Consider the following 12,853-nt stretch of genomic DNA (forward strand, 5'->3'; position numbering starts at 1 on the left):
AGACCAAGAATGCATTAGTGTGCTGCTTTTCTGGGAACGAGGAGTCACTTATGCCAGGAAAAGTGCAAAAGCAAGTCCGAGGCCCTTCAGTGATGCCTCACCCCACAAAAGCATGAGCTCACAAACAAATGTCTCACCAGCCAGACCGAATAAAAAGAATCCAACAAAAAGACATTCATACTCATGTCATTTTATGCACACACCAGACAAATTTTCCATTTTCGGCATCTTGCAGCTAAGTGCTGTGCTTTCGCTGAGGCAATCAAATCTCTATTTCCTTCACATGAACATCTCAGGGAAAAAAAAAACCTGCAGTTGAATACACTTAGCTGTGCACTTTCTTTTTACAAGTGGATCAACAGAAAATAAAGTAACGTGGAGTTTCCCCTGGCACGAGAGAAAAAAAGATTCTCCCAGAAAATGATCTTTCATACATTGCGGTTCATCTCGTTCTGCTTTTGTGACACCTGCAGCCGAGGGGATTTCATTTGTCACGGTTGATGTGAAACTTAATGTGAATCTCTTTTTACGCCATTTACCGCCTCAAACATACAAAGTACTTGGCACTAGTGCAGTACAAGTGCAGTACCACTCTTTTGACCAACATTAAAATACTAAAAAAAGTACAATATTATTCTAAGCCACTGGACGACTGTATGCACAGGATGCACATTACCCCTTTGCTTCAATTTAAATAAAAAAAATACCATGCAAATGTTTAAAATCAAACTCCGCTGCTGCGTTCCTTTTCTGTCTTACACACACAGGAAAATATGGTCCCGAGTGTGATGAATTGTCTTAAGGTCCAAAGTACGAGTGAGTTCACTCGTAGGACAACTTTGGCATACTGCCGTGTTCAATGCGTGTATGTTTTGATTCAGCTCCGGCTTGAGTAAAGGGTGTTTCCCTCCAGCAGGCGCACCGGTTCCTTATTCTAATCAAGTCTGTTCAAGCATTTGAGGACTGCAATGCTCCCAAGTTTTTGTCGATCTATTGACCTCGCTCGCTCTACTGCTTGTACCATCATCATTCAGTTCGACCATGAACTGGTTCAAGTACTACTTGTGACATTCTATATGTTAACATTCAGAACTTCACTCCTAGTACTAGTAGCACACATCTCACCGGGTGCTCAGTTTTGTCCCATTATTATCATAGTAGTAGTTCTACTAGTGTGTAGAAATGTCATACAGTTGTGGGAACAAAAATGGTATTAGCCAAACAGTTTTTGTACTTGTGTGGTCAACTGTTTTACAAGTGAGGACAAAAAAAATGTAGTACTAGAACATGGACCTCACACTGGATATGATCAACTATCCATGCTCAAATATTGCTCTATTGTGAATAGGTTATGATTGGTTTGCTTGCCTTTGTACGACATTAACATTGCTTGAATAATACGTTCGCAATATCATGATTCCGCATGTTGACTTTCTATTAAGTCACCCAGCAGTGACTTGTAATGCAAAGCCAAACCTTTCATGGGTTTCCACATAAAGAGAATCCACAGGAGACTCTCAGCTCCTATTGACAGCAATTGTTGTTAGCAGTCGGTTGTCAGAAATGTTTTCTGCTTCCTTTCAAACAGTGTCAAGTTTTAATTTGGCTGAGTGTTCTATTGAAATTTTGGTTCAAAGCGTGGAAAAGGTTCTTTTGGTACATTTAATACCTAACTAATCTAAACTCAGCCACATCTTGTGAAACAGGAAGATCTTTATGATTATTACAAACCTGTGAATTTGGAAGTCAAGGTGCCACTGTGTTCTAAAACAGATACAGCGGGGGGGTGGGGGTGGGGGGGTTATATACAGTGGTGCCTGAAGCCCTTGACCATGCTCATATTTCAAAACACTTATCCCAAATCATCTTCCCCCTTTTGAAATGAATAGAAATGCACGTAATCCCTTCCAACCAAACCACAAAAATTCACCTTTTAATATGTATTTTCCTAAGAATAATTGCACGAAGGCGGCCCAGTGATCGACTTGTTCACAGTGCAGAGGAGCAGGGTTCGATTCTGGCTCCAGCCTTCCTGTATGGAGTTTGCATCCTCAATTTTTTGGTATAAAACACTTATTGGAGGTTTATCCCCACTTAGTCAAGAATTTTATACCCAGATTCCCGATCCCTATGTGGGGATCCATTGCACACTCTACATGTGGTCTCCATATAATCTGCACACATGGAAAACGTGAGCACAAAATATGACTGTACCTCACTCATTCTTTTGTTTTTCGTGTTCCTCATCTGTGAGGTTTTGGGAAATTTGACAAATCAGCTTAATGACGCTTTTGCCACCAATTCCTATTGTCCTTCCACTGCAAAGAAACCAATGTGAATTGATGGTGTCCGGATGTTGTGAGGCTTACTCTACATCTAGTGATAGGAGGTCTGAAGGATATTCAAATCTCAATTTTTTTTGCAAGTATTGCAAGACCAGAAATTCAGCCAAGGAAAGGCTCATACAGGTATCTGAAAAAAAAAGGTAAATCAAAGGACTCGTATTTCAAGGCTCCACTCCACAAGCAGATGGAATTACAAGCTTGGTTGTGGACCTAATTAAACTTGAAAGTCAAGGTACCACTGTATCATTAAAAAAAAAAAAGAGACGATGAATGAAATCAAACCGTTTCCAAATGTTTTGCGTCGCTTCAAAACCCTGAAATGAGATTGCAAAATGAGACCTGTTGAAAATGCCTTATAGCTGTAAAAATAAACAAACAAACAAACAAACAAAAATGTATCACTTCCTTCTTTATGATCGACAGTATGTGGCGTCCATGTGTGTGAAAAACATTCCACAGCGGTTTTACATATTGTTTTGAGCAGCTTGTAATGAGGTATTGCTGTCCTGTACGCATAGTTCATCATTCTGACCCATTGAACGGTGTCTCACTCACTGTATTCAACATTTTTAAAAGTAAAAATGATTTTTCCACATTTGAACATACGTCTAATTCGACACAACATGCCCAATCTTTATTTGGATCGCATAACACATCAATTTGTTTGTGGATTTGTGATGCGAATGACACGTTACTTGTTCGATAGTCTTTGTTTCCCATTTGAAAAAAACACAGGCAGACACCATCATTTGATGAGAATAAACAATACCCAAATTCTACGCGTGGTCCAATTATAGATCTCAAAGTCTTTTGAATGCACAAAAAAATACATATCACGAGCTATTTTCAGACTGTGTTGAGAGCATCAAAAAAATATTTTTCCAGCAAACTCTAATGTTGGTACTGCTGCGTACATATGAAGAACATTACAAAGGACTCAGTATGTCCACAAACATGTTGTTCTCCTTTCAGTCTTCAAATAAACAAGATAAAATATTGGCAAGTGGTACTGCAGCAGTGCTTCAAAGGTTTTGAGTGCTTAAGACAAAAGTTGTTGATTTTTAGATAAAATACTGGTATGTGTGCATACGTGTGCAATACTGTAGTGCTTTGTAGTATGTATATTTTGTTCCATTCTAAATGTTTTGAAAGCCAAATTCAAAATGGCTGTGAAATGGGAATATACTATCCAACTGTTTTATCCGTGCATCATCAGTTTGTATTTGTTATTTTTTTTTTAACGTTTTTTTTTTCCTTCCTTCATTTTTGATGAATTTTCAGGATGACTGTGGGAAGCTTTGGATAATGCCTGTGCAAGGCAACATCTTCTCCCTCAGGCTAACAGCTTGCTTTGTCTTCATCATGAGCTGACATTTGGCCCAAGGCCCGATTGAAGTTTTCAGAGTGTTTCAACTATGTTTTTTTTAACGACACACATCTCTCGGCTTCAGTTTCATAGACGACATGTTTTGAAATTGTGTGCTAAAAAGCGCTGTTACAATTGGAGTGAGGTATGAGTATTTCCATTATCTTTATGACAATAAGTGATGTTGATGAAGAGTGAAGAAGACCTGGAATCCTCAAGTAGCTGCATGTCATTGGGCTCTGTCACAGGAAATTGAACAATCATCATCCTGTGTACATGATGCCGTTTGTCATTGCATATATTTGCCACATCGCTATTCGTCGTTTCTGTCTATCACTTTAAACCACTGTAACATGATGCACAGTTTCAACATTAAGCGCACTTGAATACAATACCAAACTTTACTTAAGTAATAAATCAATTTACATTTACAGTGAAATAAAAACTCAATCCTAATTTTTGAAAGCAAACTGTTCTAAAGGATTAATTGTAAATGTACTGAAAGTAATAATAATAATACATTTTATTTATAAGCGCCTTTCAAGACACCCAAGGACACTTTACAATAACAAAAAACACAAAACAATACGGGTTGAGCAGCGGCAGCCAAAACGCGCCAGCGTTCACTCAACCCGGAAGTCAGAAAGAAACCACAAGGGAGGGAACCCTCAATTTGAGGATAATTTGAGTTAGGCATATAGATGGATGACGATGGGCCAGTGAATGAATGGATGGGTGGATGGATGGATGAATAGGCCAACAGAGGCCGATGGGGATGTCAAATATAATAATAATAATAATAATAATAACAGTAAAAATAATAAACTCAATATGTAGAGTATATGAAACTGTAAAACTACTCAGAGTATTATTTGGGAGTGTCGGTTTAGACGGTTTTCAAAAACCGTTCCACCACTTATAGTTATGCCTGACACCAAGTCGTGAATGCAACTGAACTGTACATATGCGCTGTACTGAATTTTAAATAAGAATTACGCATTACATCCATTTTCCGATCTGCTTTATCCTCACAAGGGTCGCGGGGGGTGCTGCAGCCTATTCCAGCTGTCTTAGGGCACCAGGCGGGGGACACCCTGAACCGGTTGCCAGCCAATCGCAGGGCACACGGAGACAAACAACCATCCACACTCACACCTAGGGACCATTTGGAGTGCCCAATCAACTTGCCATGCATGTCTTTGGAATGTGGGAGGAAACCGGAGTGCCTGGAGAAAACCCACGCAGGCCCGGGGAGAACATTACGCATTACAACATGAGGAATACAGTATTCAATTCAGTGATTCTTTCACATACCACCAGAGGGTGCCCACGTACAATGCTATGAGAATAACTGGCCTGTCCACTTGAAAAATCGGCAGCTTTATTTTCCACATTTTCCTGAAATGACATAAGTTGGAACATTTGGTGTTTTAAACAACCAAATGAGTCGATTTAATTGACTTCGGTAAACATACCATCTATGTATGACATATGTAGACAAAATATGAACCATGTCGCATACTTACGGTGAATCACAGTGCTGATTATGCTCATCACAAATCAGTACATCATAAAGGCTCTGACTTAACATCATACTTTATAATATTTTAAATACCGGTACTCACATTCATTGGCCGATCGAACACATTCAAGGACCTTTACCAAACTCTCCAATAAATTACACAAAATGTTGAGATCCCTCAAAATATTCAGTTGTAAATGTTGGTGGGTCTGCGGGGTGGTCCGCCAGAAATAAATAAATAAAATAAAATAACAGGCCTGGTGTTAATTAATAGTGGCAGGCCTGTGTTGCTCTTGGCGTTGTGCGAGCAGACATTGTGGCCTTCCCTCGGTGACGCCTAGTCAAAAATAGGGCACCACAGAGCGCAGAAATGATCACAATGGTGACATCATCTTTGCCTTCAATGTGCAGAGGCTCCCCTCAGTGCTCCTTTAAACAAAGAGCAGTGGGCATGGAGGGAGGGAGGCAGATGTCACTTTGTGTCTGGGGAACATTAAGACCAACAAATGTTCGCTGAGTGTTTTGGGGGAAGCCTTTTAGTGGTTGTATTGGGTTAGACACAGCTTCAAAAAAGTCCCTAATTGAAAATAAACAGCTCCAACATTTCACTTTGTTGTTACACTCCACAACATGAGGATTTGAATAAAACAGTCAGATCAACAGGAAGTATATTTGCTGGAGTCAAGTATGTCCCTAAATAGCTTACAAGCGGGTTAGATGTTGGCCCCAGAAAATGAGAACCAAAGTGTTGCCCTATGCATGTGGCCTTGCCTCTTGCCCATTTTCATTTACCTGATGTCTTTCCAATTGCAAATGATAACTACACAGAAAACCATCTCGCGAGAAAGGGAAAAAAATGCCTTCTAAACATTTGCTCTCCAATTACTAATGGTTAAGAATCACCACTGGAAAGGAGTTTTATCTGTAACTGTGAGTTTCTCAAAGCATAACACAGTGATGGTGAAAACCTGCATGTAATTGACACCCCTCTAAAAAGGTTTACAATGATATAAGATAGCTCACACAAGATAAGATGGTGGCAAAGCACTACTTTTGTCTCAATGAAGCTCCTCAACTTTGTAATTCTTTGGCACCAAGCTACAATACAATACATTACATCTTTATTTAAATAGTGCTTTCACAACAGCTGCAGCTGTAATAAAGCGCTTTACAGAACAGTTAACATAAAATCCCCTACATAATACAGCAGAACACATCAAACATGGACAGTCATACAATTGTAAGACGTTTTCCTGCATTCGCCTTGTTGTTTGAAGCAGCTATAAATGAAAGAGGAGAGAATCAAAGCCTCCTTTCACCAATGATCAGATAACACGTTTGCTACAAACTTGAGTTTGAAAGTAAACAACGAGCACAGATTCTTCTCATTGGACAATTGTTGTGGCCAAAACGCTGAAAACTGTCCACAACGGGTCCACACCAAGGACAACAACCACCATATGACAAAACAAAAGACAAAAACAACAACAAAAAAAGCAAAGCTCTTGAAGGGCTTTTGTAGACAACTGCCAACTATGGCGCCATCTCGAATATAAAATGGCAACAAAGCCCTACCTTTATCTAAATGAAGCTCCTCAACTCACTTTAACACCAAGATATTAAAAATGTTGACAATGCACTTTTTTCCTGAACTAAGCTCCTCAACTTACCTCAACGTTTGTCCTCGGCCTCAAGATTTTACAAGGTGGCACCAATGCACTACTTTTGCCAAAACTAAGCTCCTCAACCCACCCCAACAGCGTTACTTGGTGACAAGGTGCTACAAGATGGATACTTTTTTTTTTTACTTTGGCCTGAGCAAAAAAATTCAACTCGTGACATTGTTAGCAAACAAAGAAAGTGAATTTGCAAATGATACAATATGTGGGGGTTCACTGTAAAGTGACTTTCTTCTGAGTAATTTTTTTGTTTTGTTTTCAATCTATTCAACTCTGCGCGTTCTGAGTTCTTGTCTTATTTGAATGTTCCTTTTGATTTGCAATGACTCATAACCTTTTACCCTCATGTTGCTTCTGAGTGCTTTCTCCTCGCAGAGCATGGCAGGGGCTCTTGCTCTTTGTGCTCTTGAAGACACCGAGCTTAGTATTATCGTTCTTCTCTGAAACAGCCATTGTGGGTGTCCGTGTGCCTTCACAAACATAGTGAGAGAGGAAAGCGGAGCAAGCGAGGGAGGGAGAGGAAACAGATTCTCAAGACCTGGACGAGCCGTGGGAAAATAGGGGTCTTGTAGAGGAAAAGCAGAAACGTCTCAGGACATTCCTTTGTGATTACACACTGCTGGACAAATCCAGACATTCTTCAAGTTATTTTGTATCTTAAGGCTTGAGCAAAATCCATACCGTGGGCATGTGTTTTTCTTTTCATTTTCAGAATTGCACAAGTAGGAGTGTGCTTTATGTATTTACGTATTCACTCACCCCTCCCTGTTATCAAATAATACACTCTAAAACCCATAAAACACATGAACATCGTATTTCCTCTTACAATTACTTTCCTTGTACATAATTTTATAGGTGCACATTGTCATTTTTGCTCTTCTTTTTAGTGCCATTATTATTGTATTCCTCCTAATCGGCTCTGTCACTCTGCATCATTTGCACACTTAGTTGGTCATCAGTATTACTGATTAATAGCTTCTTTATACAGATAAACATTTATAAAAAAGAAGAACTGACTTTAGTTTTTTTTGGGGGGGGCGTTACTGTCAGCGGTCACCACAAACAGTCACTCACCTAATTTGTTTGGCACAGTTTCTATGCTGGATGACTTTTCCTGACATAACTCACTCATAAATGCATTGCTTCAGCTCCATCGTGAGGTGTCTTGGTGCCAAATGTTGAAGTGAGTTGAGGAGATTCATTTAGACTAATGTCCTGGTTTGCCACCATCTTGTGGCATTTTGGTACAGTGGAACTATCCTGAAGTGAGTTTAGGAGCTTAATTTAGACAAAAGCAGTGCTTTTCTGCCACCCTATGAAATCTTGGTGAAGTTAAACTTTGTTAAACTGAGTTGAGGAGCTCCATTTTGGCAAAAGTAGTGTTTTGTCACATCTTATGGCATCTCGTTACTGAGAATCTATGTTGACGTGAGTTGAGGAATTACATTCAGGCAAAAGTAGTGCTATGCTGCCATCTTATGACACCTAATGTCAAATACAAACCTTTTTAGTAGATGTCAGTTTCTTGCGGATTTTTGTAATTTGTGGCAAATTCCTTTTGTGTGAATATAGTTGCCGCAAAAATATGGTAACGATTCTGATTCTGACCTAGTAAGGAGAGGCGGTTCAAAAATGGTTTTGCTGGTGCTCTAAAAAGCACCGCCTATTTACAATTATTCAGCAGTTACATAGAGCTGGACATGTTGCCATGAAGCATGCCTTCCAGTGCGCTGGTGATTAATGATCAATGCCTCAGTGAGACAGGTAAGTATCCATCTCGTATCCAAGGCACCTAAAAAAGACGAAAGGAGTTGAGCAGGGGGAAGATATTGTGTGCACATCTCAGGTTACATGCCCATGAGCAGAGGCGGCCTGGCCTGGAAGACTTTGAGCCGCCTTCAGTGGAAAAAACAAGCATGTTCTTCCCTTGTCGCAGCGAGCATGAATGAGAAACAGCTCTGAGGAATGCTCCATTATCATCCTATCGGCGGTACTGGGGGAGGAGAGCTTGTTGTCTCTGCTCACACAGCAGTGTGCACACTCATGTGTCTGAAGGAGGCAGGGGTAGAGAGAAGAGGGAGGGGATGAATGGTACTGGCCTGTAGCCCTGCAATTGGGTTGAGCAGTCTCCTCCCCTACTCCACAGACCTTGCACTTTCTCGTTTCTCTAGGTCACGAGTCTTTTTTTTATTTTTCTTCAGCAGTTAATGTGCGGGGCCTCCCTCCTGTATTTATCCCTTTCGCTCTTTGATTCTCCTTCACCTCTTGCTCTGTTAGCCTTGAGTAGATTCACATTTGGGTGATCACCGTTGTGCTGCATACACTAAACCAGGCATGTCCAGCTCCGGGCCTGGCGGGCCGCTGTCCTGCCTGTTTTCCAGATCTCTCGGTGGCAACACACCCGATTCAGGTGATCAGCTCATCAGCCAGCTCTGAAGCAGCATTAGAACGACCCTGATTATTTGAATCAGGTGTGTTGCTCCTGGGAGAGCTGGAAAACAGGCAGGACATCGTCCCTTGACGACCGACTTTGGACACCCCTGCACAAAACCATCGCTGTCAAACTCCGGTCCTGGAGGGCCGCTGTCCTGCATGTTTTCAATCTCTCCCTGTTGCAACATCAATCCATTTTCCATCCATCCATTTTCCAATCCACTTCATCCTCACAAGGGTCGCAGGGGGTTCTGGAGCCTGTCCCAGCTGTCTTCGGGCAGTAGGTGGGGGACACCCTGAACCGGTTGCCAGCCAATCGCAGCTGGTGCAACACACCTGATTCAAATGATCAGCTCATCAGCAAGCTCTGCAGAAGCCTGATATTGATCCTGTTCATTTGAATCAGATGTGTTGCAACAGGGAGAGATGGAAAAAATGCAGGACGGTGGCCCTGCAGTCCCGGAGTTTGACACAGATACACTTGACTGATAATGGATCGCCAGTGCTCTCAAGAGTCACATTTTACCATGTATGATGAGTATGCTGTTGACCTTCACATTATCATCCATTAGCTGTGCAGAAAATGGTTCTGGCTGACCTTTCTGGAACCCCTTGCACTTAACATGACTGCAATGTGTTCCACTTCTATATTGCAAATTAGTTTTACTCTGAACTTGGTGTGTTTCATTTTTTTTAATCTGTGATCAGAGGGCAAAATTATTTTGAGAATGCAATTTCTTGAGAAAATACATGTGAATGATTAACATCTTAATTGTAATGCTGTTGGGAATAGGTGAATCGTTTAAAAAAATAAAAAATAAACAGCCTAGACCAGCTCCTGGCAGGGTTCCTGCAACAGGCCGTTTCGGCTGTTCGAATCTTGGCTGTTTTGTTTTGCTTTTGCTCGTGACACCAGCAAGACCAGCACAAAAACACAACAAAATCACGCCGGTCTATGCTTGGTTTTCTTTTTTTTAGTAGGGATGTACTTTGTCGTAGTCATAATACTTTATTTTAAAAAATCTATTATTCTCACAGTACTTGAAGGAGGAATGGTTTGAATCAGTTAAGAAAAATTTCAAAATTTCAAACATGTCTTAATTTGTTTGATTGTCTGTTTGCGATAATGTGGGAATTCGTGAAACGTGATAAATAGTTTCATAGATGTACAGAATGAGTTGAACGTTGAAGTTGGAATGGTTTTAATCACTTGAGAAACGGGGAAGGAGGAAGGTCGGCATTAATTTGGGAATGTTGTCAGGCAAAATGTGGAACAACGAAAAGTGTTGTAATTTTTGGGAATGCGGAAACTTTATTTTTCACGTGAAAGATAGTTGTACTTGTATGAGTTAAATTTGGAACATGTCTCAATTCATTTTAATAGGATTCTTTTTTCATGGAAGAACTGGGAATTTTGAAAGCGCCTTCACCCATATGTCGATCAGGACCAAAATGTTTTAATTAAAAGTAATAATAAATGAATGTGCAGATCTGATCCAAGGTTTCCTGCTAAATTAGAGAGGAGTTAGAGTATGCAAATCAAATGAAGGCTGCTAATCCAGGATTTACAGCGAAGACAGGATCCGCAGTGCTTTTCAAAACAATTATTCTAATTGATCTAATTAAACCTGTTGAAACCGGATTTAATCGTCCCCCTGATTAGGCAAACAACTTCTGGAGTGCAAATTAAAGACGGAGCAGCCTCTAAAATTGGAAAAGTGAAGACTGTGGTAGATAAAAGTGTGAACTAGAACGCCCTCTCGTGGTGGTAAATATTCCCGAGATCAGAATGACGTCAGCCCTGAACACGAGTGTTTGCTATTAACAAGACGATGCTTCTCCAATCTCCGAAAACGATCAGCCCACGTTGCAAATTTAATTACATCTGCATGATTTGAATGGCTATTTTTTTAACCATCATGATACAATCATTTGTTCAAAATCAATTAAAGATTTTCGATTTTACATCAATTTGACCTTGTTTAAAAAAAGTTTTGACAGCAAGTCTTTTAAAATTGAGCAATGGTGACATTGTTGGTTAAATAATTTATTTAAAGTGTCCTCCATTTCAGGGATTGCATGCAGATATTCCAGTCTTGACACATTACATATAGAGGCTAGACATTTTTTTAAATTAATATTTTATGACTTTAAGCTACAAATGCAACACAGTGGTGCACTTGAGGAAATTAAAGTACCGGTACCTGTGAGTTTCTGTTGTACCAAGCACAAGGACCGATTGAATACCCTCGAGCAGCAGTGTACAATGAACATATTTCATTTTTAATGTTCTCGTTAATTAATTACAGTACATGCTGTGGCACGTCAAAGAGGGGGTTTGATGTGAAAGTATTTATGTTCTCATGTCAAAGCAGCAATATTCAACACTAATAAAGCCTTTAGCCGTGACTATTACAAATCAACACCATAAACGCTGACGACTAAATGGAGTATTAAACGATTAATCTTTTTATCAGGGGTCGTGAAATGGGTTTGCATCGCGCTCTTGTTGTGGTTAGCATGTTTGAGATGCCATGTAGGCCACAAATAACACACAAAAAAGCTCTCACACCTTTTGTGGGTGTGAGAGCATTTTTGGCGCATGTGAGTCGATTTTGAGTATGTCAAACTTTTAACGTGAGAGGTTTTTTTTTCGTGTGTGACTGTTTTTAGTTCGGTATGAGAGGTTTTTTTTGGTCTGTTTAAGAAATGTGTTTGTGAGTGGGAGAAAGAGGTTTACATGTGATAGTTGCTCTCGTGTTTCGGGAGTTTTTTGGCATGTGTGAGTGATTTTTTGGGGTGTTACTGAGAGGTTTTTGTAATATGAATGTGAAATTTGTGTGAGAATTTTTACTCTTTTAATGAGAATTCATTTGGTAAGAATGAGAGTTTTTTTGTGATGCGGGTGTGGGTGTGAAATGGTATTTGTTGATTTGTGGTAGATTGTGTATTCATATACTGTATATGTGAAGACACTGATCATGTTTTTGTCAATTGCTGAATACATTTCTCAAACCCTCCACCCATTTTTTCAAAACTCTATAAATACATATCCAAAACGTTTTACTGCGTTTCCAAAACTCCAGACTTTTCTCTTACAACTTAAGCCATCACCTTAAAGCCATAGAAAGTGTGTTTAAAACCAAACAATGTGTTCAGACAATACACACAAAAAGTAAAAAATAGTTGACTTGAAGAAATGTCATCTTTCTTTTGCTATAGTACTTTAATAACTCGAATGTCTGGTTGGCTGTGGTTGACTTTGTGGCACCATACTTTTATAAACTGCTGCTCATTGTTTCCGAGAGGATGGTTCTAAAATACGTACAGTATGTGAATACCTTCTGCATGTGACTGATCAAATTTGCGGCACGCAATTAACACTTTGAGCTGCTCTAAGTGACTATTACAAGCTTGTGGACTGAGGCGCTCTCTTCACAAGCTAGACGAGCCGAGGCGGATCACTGTTGTCTAACCTGTTTCAACGTCTTTGTGGGTTGTGTTGGAT

General features: G+C 40.0%; 1 pseudogene; it reads left to right on the plus strand.

The window, feature by feature from the left end:
• Nucleotides 1–12,853, plus strand: part of LOC147207441 (uncharacterized) — a 34,361-nt pseudogene that overhangs the window by 19,914 nt on the left and 1,594 nt on the right.

The sequence above is a fragment of the Hippocampus guttulatus genome, chromosome 3 (assembly GCF_054856545.1).
Source record: "Hippocampus guttulatus isolate MCC_2025c chromosome 3, RoL_Hgut_1.0, whole genome shotgun sequence".
NCBI classification, from domain to species: Eukaryota; Metazoa; Chordata; class Actinopteri; order Syngnathiformes; family Syngnathidae; genus Hippocampus; species Hippocampus guttulatus.